The sequence below is a fragment of the Arachis stenosperma genome, chromosome 4 (assembly GCF_014773155.1).
Source record: "Arachis stenosperma cultivar V10309 chromosome 4, arast.V10309.gnm1.PFL2, whole genome shotgun sequence".
NCBI lineage: Eukaryota > Viridiplantae > Streptophyta > Magnoliopsida > Fabales > Fabaceae > Arachis > Arachis stenosperma.
Genome location: NC_080380.1, coordinates 52,232,127 through 52,239,314, shown reverse-complemented (window position 1 = coordinate 52,239,314; position 7,188 = coordinate 52,232,127). Strand labels below are relative to the sequence as shown.

The following is a 7,188-nucleotide window of genomic DNA, read 5'->3' as shown; positions in this document are numbered from 1 at the left end:
TGTAGACCTCAGGGTCAACCCCATTAGTCTTGACTGTGTCACAGATTTGCAAGAACTCAGCTAAAAACTGATGAGGATCTTCCAATGGAAGTCCATGGAACTTGCAATTCTGTTGCATTAGAGAAACTAATTGAGGCTTAAGCTCAAAGTTGTTTACTCCAATGGCAGGGATAGAGATGCTTCTCCCGTAGAAGTCGGGAGTAGGTGCAGTAAAGTCACCCAGCACCTTCCTTGCATTGTTGGCATTGTTGTTGTTTTCGGCTGCCATGTCTTCTTCTTCTTTGAAGAATTCGGTTAGGTCCTCTACTTTTACACAAATAATCCCTAGTAATGGCTCCAAAGACTTGGTGCTCAATACCATGGCATAAACACAACTTCACACAACTAGCCAGCAAGTGCACTGGGTCGTCCAAGTAATAAACCTTACGCGAGTAAGGGTCGATCCCACGGAGATTGTTGGTATGAAGCAAGCTATGGTCACCTTGTAAATCTTAGTCAGGCAGACTCAAACGGGTATAGATGATATATGAATAAAACATAAAGATAAAGATAGAGATACTTATGTATATCATTGGTGAGAGCTTCAGATAAGCGTATGAAGATGCTTTCCCTTCCGCCTCTCTACTTTCCTACTGTCTTCATCCAATCCTTCTTACTCCTTTCCATGGCAAGCTTATGCAAAGGTTTCACCGTTGTCAGTGGCTACCTCCCATCCTCTCAGTGAAAATGTTCCTATGCTCTGTCACAGCATATGGCTAATCAGCTGTCGGTTCTCGATCAGGCCGGAATAGAATCCATCGATTCTTTTGCGTCTGTCACTAACGCCCCGCCTGCTAGGAGTTTGAAGCACGTCACAGTCATTCAATCATTGAATCCTACTCAGAATACCACAGACAAGGTTAGACCTTCCGGATTCTCTTGAATGCCGCCATCAGTTCTCGCCTATACCACGAAGACTCTGATCTCACGGAATGGCTGGCTCGTTTGTCAGGCGAGCACTCGGTTCTCAGGCGATCAACCATGCAGCGTGTATCAGGAATCCAAGAGATAAACACTAGAGCCTTGTTTGCTTGTAGAACAGAGTGGTTGTCAGTCACTTTGTTCATAAGTGAGAATGATGATGAGTGTCACGGATCATCACATTCATCAGGTTGAAGAACAAGTGATAACTTGGACAAAGAACAAGCGGAATTGAATAGAAGAACAATAGTAATTGCATTAATACTCGAGGTACAGCAGAGCTCCACACCTTAATCCATGGTGTGTAGAAACTCCACCGTTGAAAATACATAAGAACAAGGTCTAGACATGGCCGTGAGGCCAGCCTCCCAATGATCTAAGAACTAGATGTCCAAAGATGATCTAGAGATCTAAAGTGATCAAAAGATGAAAATACAACAGTCAAAGGTCCTACTTATAGGGAACTAGTAGCCTAAGGTGTACATAGATGAGTAAATGACATAAAAATCCACTTCCGGGCCCACTTGGTGTGTGCTTGGGCTGAGCAATGAAGCATTTTCGTGTAGAGACTCTTCTTGGAGTTAAACGCCAGCTTTTATGCCAGTTTGGGCGTTTAACTCCCATCTAGGTGCCAGTTCCGGCGTTTAACGCTGGAATTCCTGAGGGTGACTTTGAACGCCGGTTTGGGCCATCAAATCTTGGGCAAAGTATGGACTATCATATATTGCTGGAAAGCCCAGGATGTCTACTTTCCAACGCCGTTGAGAGCGCGCCAATTGGGCTTCTGTAGCTCCAGAAAATCCACTTCGAGTGCAGGGAGGTCAGAATCCAACAGCATCTGCAGTCCTTTTCAGTCTCTGAATCAGATTTTTGCTCAGGTCCCTCAATTTCAGCCAGAAAATACCTGAAATCACAGAAAAACACACAAACTCATAGTAAAGTCCAGAAAAGTGAATTTTAACTAAAAACTAATAAAAATATACTAAGAACTCAACTAAAACTACCAAAAACATACTAAAAACAATGCCAAAAAGCGTACAAATTATCCGCTCATCAATTATACAAAAGAAAACACACATTTCACTCATAAAAAGTCTTATTTATACTAAACTAGCTACTAGGATTTACATGAGTAAGTAATTGATGCATAAATCCACTTCCGGGGCCCACTTGGTGTATGCTTGGGCTGAGCTTGATCTATCCACGAGCTGAGGCTTTTCTTGGAGTTGAACTCCAAGTTATAACGTGTTTTGGGCGTTCAACTCCGGATCATGACGTGTTTCTGGCGTTTAACTCTAGACAGCAGCATGTAATTGGCGTTCAACGCCAATTTACGTCATCAATTTCCGAATAAAGTATGAACTATTATATATTGCTGGAAAGCTCTGGATGTCTACTTTCCAACGCCATTGAAAACGCGCCATTTGGAGTTCTGTAGCTCCAGAAAATCCATTTTGAGTGCAGGGAGGTCAGATTCCAACAGCATCAGCAGTCCTTTTTGTCAGCCTTTTTCAGAGTTTTGCTCAGGTCCCTCAATTTCAGCCAGAAATTACCTGAAATCACAGAAAAACACACAAACTCATAGTAAAGGCCAGAAATGTGAATTTAACATAAAAACTAATGAAAATATCCCTAAAAGTAGCTTGAACTTACTAAAAACTACCTAAAAACAATGCCAAAAAGCATATAAATTATCCGCTCATCAACTACTCTCTGAAGAGGACCTAACAGAAATCTTCAAACAAGAAGAAGACATGGCAGCCGAAAACAACAACAATGCCAACAATGCAAGGAAGGTGCTGGGTGACTTTACTGCACCTACTCCCGACTTCTATGGGAGAAGCATCTCTATCCCTGTCATTGGAGCAAACAACTTTGAGCTTAAGCCTCAATTAGTTTCTCTAATGCAACAGAATTGCAAGTTCCATAGACTTCCATTGGAAGATCCTTATCAGTTTTTAGCTGAATTCTTGCAAATCTGTGACACTGTCAAGACTAATAGGGTTGATCCTGAGGTCTACAGACTTATGCTATTCCCTTTTGCTGTAAGAGACAGAGCTAGGATATGGTTGGACTCACAACCTAAAGAAAGCCTGAACTCTTGGGAAAAGCTAGTCAATGCCTTCTTGGCAAAGTTCTTTCCACCTCAAAAATTGAGTAAGCTTAGAGTGGAAGTCCAAACCTTCAGACAGAAGGAAGGTGAATCCCTCTATGAAGCTTGGGAAAGATACAAACAATTGATCAGAAAGTGTCCTTCTGACATGCTTTCTGAATGGAGCATCATAAGTATCTTCTATGATGGTCTGTCTGAACTGTCCAAGATGTCATTGGACAGCTCTGCTGAAGGATCTCTTCATCTAAAGAAGACGCTTGCAGAAGCTCAAGAGCTCATTGAAATGGTTGCAAATAACCAATTCATGTACACTTCTGAAAGGAATCCTATGAATAATGGGACGAATCAGAAGAAAGGAGTTCTTGAGATTGACACTCTGAATGCCATATTGGCCCAGAACAAAATATTGACTCAGCAAGTCAATATGATTTCTCAAAGTCTATCTGGAATGCAAGCTGCACCAGGCAGTACTAAGGACGCTTCTTCTGAAGAAGAAGCTTATGATCCTGAGAATCCTTCAATGGAAGAGGTGAATTACATGGGAGAACCCTATAGAAACACCTATAATCCTTCATGGAGAAATCATCCAAATCTCTCATGGAAGGATCAACAGAGACCTCAACAAGGTTTCAACAACAATAATGGTGGAAGAAACAGGATTGGCAATGGCAAGCCTTTTCCATCATCTTCTCAGCAACAGACAGAGAATTCTAAGCAGAGCCACTCTGACTTAGCAACCATGGTCTCTGATATAATCAAAACCACTCAAAGTTTCATGACTGAAACAAGGTCCTCCATTAGAAACTTGGAGGCACAAGTGGGACAGCTGAGCAAGAAAATTACTGAACTCCCTCCTAGTACTCTTCCAAGCAATACAGAAGAGAATCCAAAAGGAGAATGCAAGGCCATTAACATGACCCACATGGCCGAACTTGGAGAGGAGGAAGAGGCAGTGATCGCCACTAAGGAAGACCTCAATGGACGTCCACTGGCCTCCAATGAGTTCCCTAATGAGGAACCATGGGAATCTGAGGCTCATAATGAGACCATAGAGATTCCATTGGATTTACTTCTGCCATTCATGAGCTCTGATGAGTATTCTTCCTCTGAAGAGGACGAAGATGTCACTAAAGAGCAAGTTTCTAACTACCTTGGAGCAATCATGAAGCTAAATGACAAGTTATTTGGTAATGAGACTTGGGAGGATGAACCCCCTTTGCTCACCAAAGAACTGGATGACTTGACTAGGCAGAGATTACCTCAAAAGAGATAGGACCCTAGGAAGTTCTCAATACCTTGTACCATAGGCACCATGACCTTTGAGAAGGCTCTGTGTGACCTAGGGTCAAGCGTAAACCTCATTCCTCTCTCTGTAATGGAAAAGCTAGGGATCTTTGAGGTGCAAGCTGCAAGAATCTCACTAGAGATGGCTGACAATTCAAGAAAACAAGCTTATAGACTTGTAGAGGATGTTCTGGTAAAGGTTGAAGACCATTACATCCCTGCTGATTTCATAGTCCTAGAAACTGGAAAGTGCATGGATGAATCCATCATCCTTGGCAGACCCTTCCTAGCCACAGCAAAGGTTGTGATTGATGTTGACAGAGGAGAATTGATCATTCAAGTGAATGAAGAATCCTTTGTGTTTAAGACTCAAGGATATCCCTCTGTAACCATGGAGAGGAAGCATGAAGAGCTTCTCTCAAAACAGAGTCAAACAGAGCCCCCACAGTCAAACTCTAAGTTTGGTGTTAGGAGGCCACAACCAACTTCTAAGTTTGGTGTTGAACCCCCACATTCAAACTCTAAGTTTGGTGTTAGGAGGTTCCAGCATTGCTCTGAGTATCTGTGAGGCTCCATGAGAGTCCACTGTCAAGCTACTGACATTAAAGAAGCGCTTGTTGGGAGGCAACCCAATGTTATATTTATCTATTTTTCTTTGTTATTTTATGTTTTCTATAGGTTGATGATCATGGGAAGTCACAAAATCAATTGAAAAAGCAAAAACAGAATGAAAAACAGAAAGAAAAACAGCACACCCTAGAGGAAAAGCTTGTTGGCGTTTAAATGCCAGTAAGGGCAGCAAATGGGCGTTTAACGCCCAGTCTGGCACCATTATGGGTGTTTAACGCCAGAAAGGGACACCAGACTGGCGTTTAACGCTAGGAATGGGCACCAAGCTGGCGTTAAATGCCAGAAATGGGCACCAGCCCGGCGTTTAACGCCAGGATTGGCAAAAGGAGCATTTTTGCTCGCCACTTGGTGCAGGGATGAATTATCCTTGACACCTCAGGATCTGTGGACCCCACAGGATCCCCAACTACCCCACCACTCTCTCTCTTCTTCACCCATTCACCAATCACCTCAACACCTCTTCCCCAAAAAACCCCTCACCTATCAAATCCTACCATTCTCTTCACCACTCACATCCATCCTTCATAAAACCCCACCTACCTTACCATTCAAATTCAAACCACTTTCCCTCCCAAACCCACCCATACATGACCGAACCATACCCCCCTCTCCATTCATATATAAACCCATCTTCACCCCCTCATTTCCACACAACCTAAACACTACTTCTTCCCCCTTCGCCGAAACACAAAGCCCCCTCCATCTCCTCTATTTCTTCTTCTTCTACTCTCTTCTTTCTTCTTTTGCTTGAGGACGAGCAAACCTTCTAAGTTTGGTGTGGTAAAAGCATTGCTTTTTGTTTTTCCATAACCATTTATGGCACCTAAGGCCGGAGAAACCTCTAGAAAGAGGAAAGGGAAGGCAAAAGCTTCTACCTCCGAGTCATGGGAGATGGAGAGATTCATCTCAATGGTGCATCAAGACCACTTCTATGAAGTTGTGGCCATGAAGAAGGTGATCCCCGAGGTCCCTTTCAAACTCAAAAAGTGTGAATATCCGGAGATCCGACATGAGATCCAAAGAAGAAGTTGGGAAGTTCTTACCAACCCCATTCAACAAGTCAGAATCTTAATGGTTCAAGAGTTCTATGCCAATGCATGGATCACCAAGAACCATGATCAAAGTGTGAACCCGGATCCAAAGAATTGGCTTACAATGGTTCGGGGGAAATGCTTAGATTTTAGTCAGGAAAATGTAAGGTTGGCATTCAACTTGCCCATGATGCAAGGGGATGAACACCCTTACACTAGAAGGGTCAACTTTGATCAAAGGTTGGACGAAGTCCTCATAGACATTTGTGAAGAGGGCGCTCAATGGAAGAGAGATTCAAGAGGGAAGCCAGTTCAACTGAGAAGTCATGATCTCAAGCCCGTGGCTAGGGGATGGTTGGAGTTTATCCAACGCTCAATCATTCCCACTAGCAACCGGTCCAAGTTACTATAGACCGGGCTATCATGATTCATAGCATCATGATTGGAGAGGAAGTAGAAGTTCATGAGGTTATAGCCCAAGAACTTTATAAGGTGGCGGACAAGTCCTCTACCTTGGCAAGGTTAGCCTTTCCTCATCTCATTTGTCACCTCTGTTATTCAGTTGGAATTAACATAGAGGGAGACATCCTCATTGATGAGGACAAGCCCATCACTAAGAAGAGGATGGAGCAAACAAGAGATCCCACTCATCATAAAATCCCTGAGATGCCTCAAAGGATGCACTTTCCTCCACGAAACTATTGGGAGCAAATCAACACCTCCCTAGGAGAATTGAGTTCCAACATGGGACAACTAAGGGTGGAGCACCAAGAACATTCCATCCTCCTCCATGAAATTAGAGAAGATCAAAGAATCATGAGAGAGGAGCAACAAAGGCAAGGAAGAGACATTGAGGAGCTCAAGCACTCCATAAGATCTTCAAGAGGAAGAACAAGCCGCCATTACTAAGGTGGACCCGTTCTTTAATTTCCTTGTTCTTTATTTTTCTGTTTTTTCGAATTTTCATGCTTAAGTTTATCTATGTTTGTGTCTTATGATCATTAGTGTCTTAGTGTCTATGCCTTAAAGTTATAAATGTCCTATGAATCCATCACCTTTCTTAAATGAAAAATGTTCTTAATTGAAAAAGAGAAGAATTGCATGAATTTTGAATTTTATAACAGATTAATTATTTTGATGTGGTGGCAATACCTTTGACTTATGAATGTA

At 42.6% G+C, this 7,188-nt stretch overlaps 1 non-coding gene across 1 annotated transcript; it reads right to left on the bottom strand.

Annotated features, from left to right (window-relative positions):
- Positions 1 to 3,119: 3,119 nt before the first annotated feature.
- Positions 3,120 to 3,227, bottom strand: LOC130977805 (small nucleolar RNA R71). The gene has a single exon (XR_009085480.1). It is a non-coding gene; the product is annotated as a small nucleolar RNA R71 (small nucleolar RNA).
- Positions 3,228 to 7,188: the final 3,961 nt, after the last annotated feature.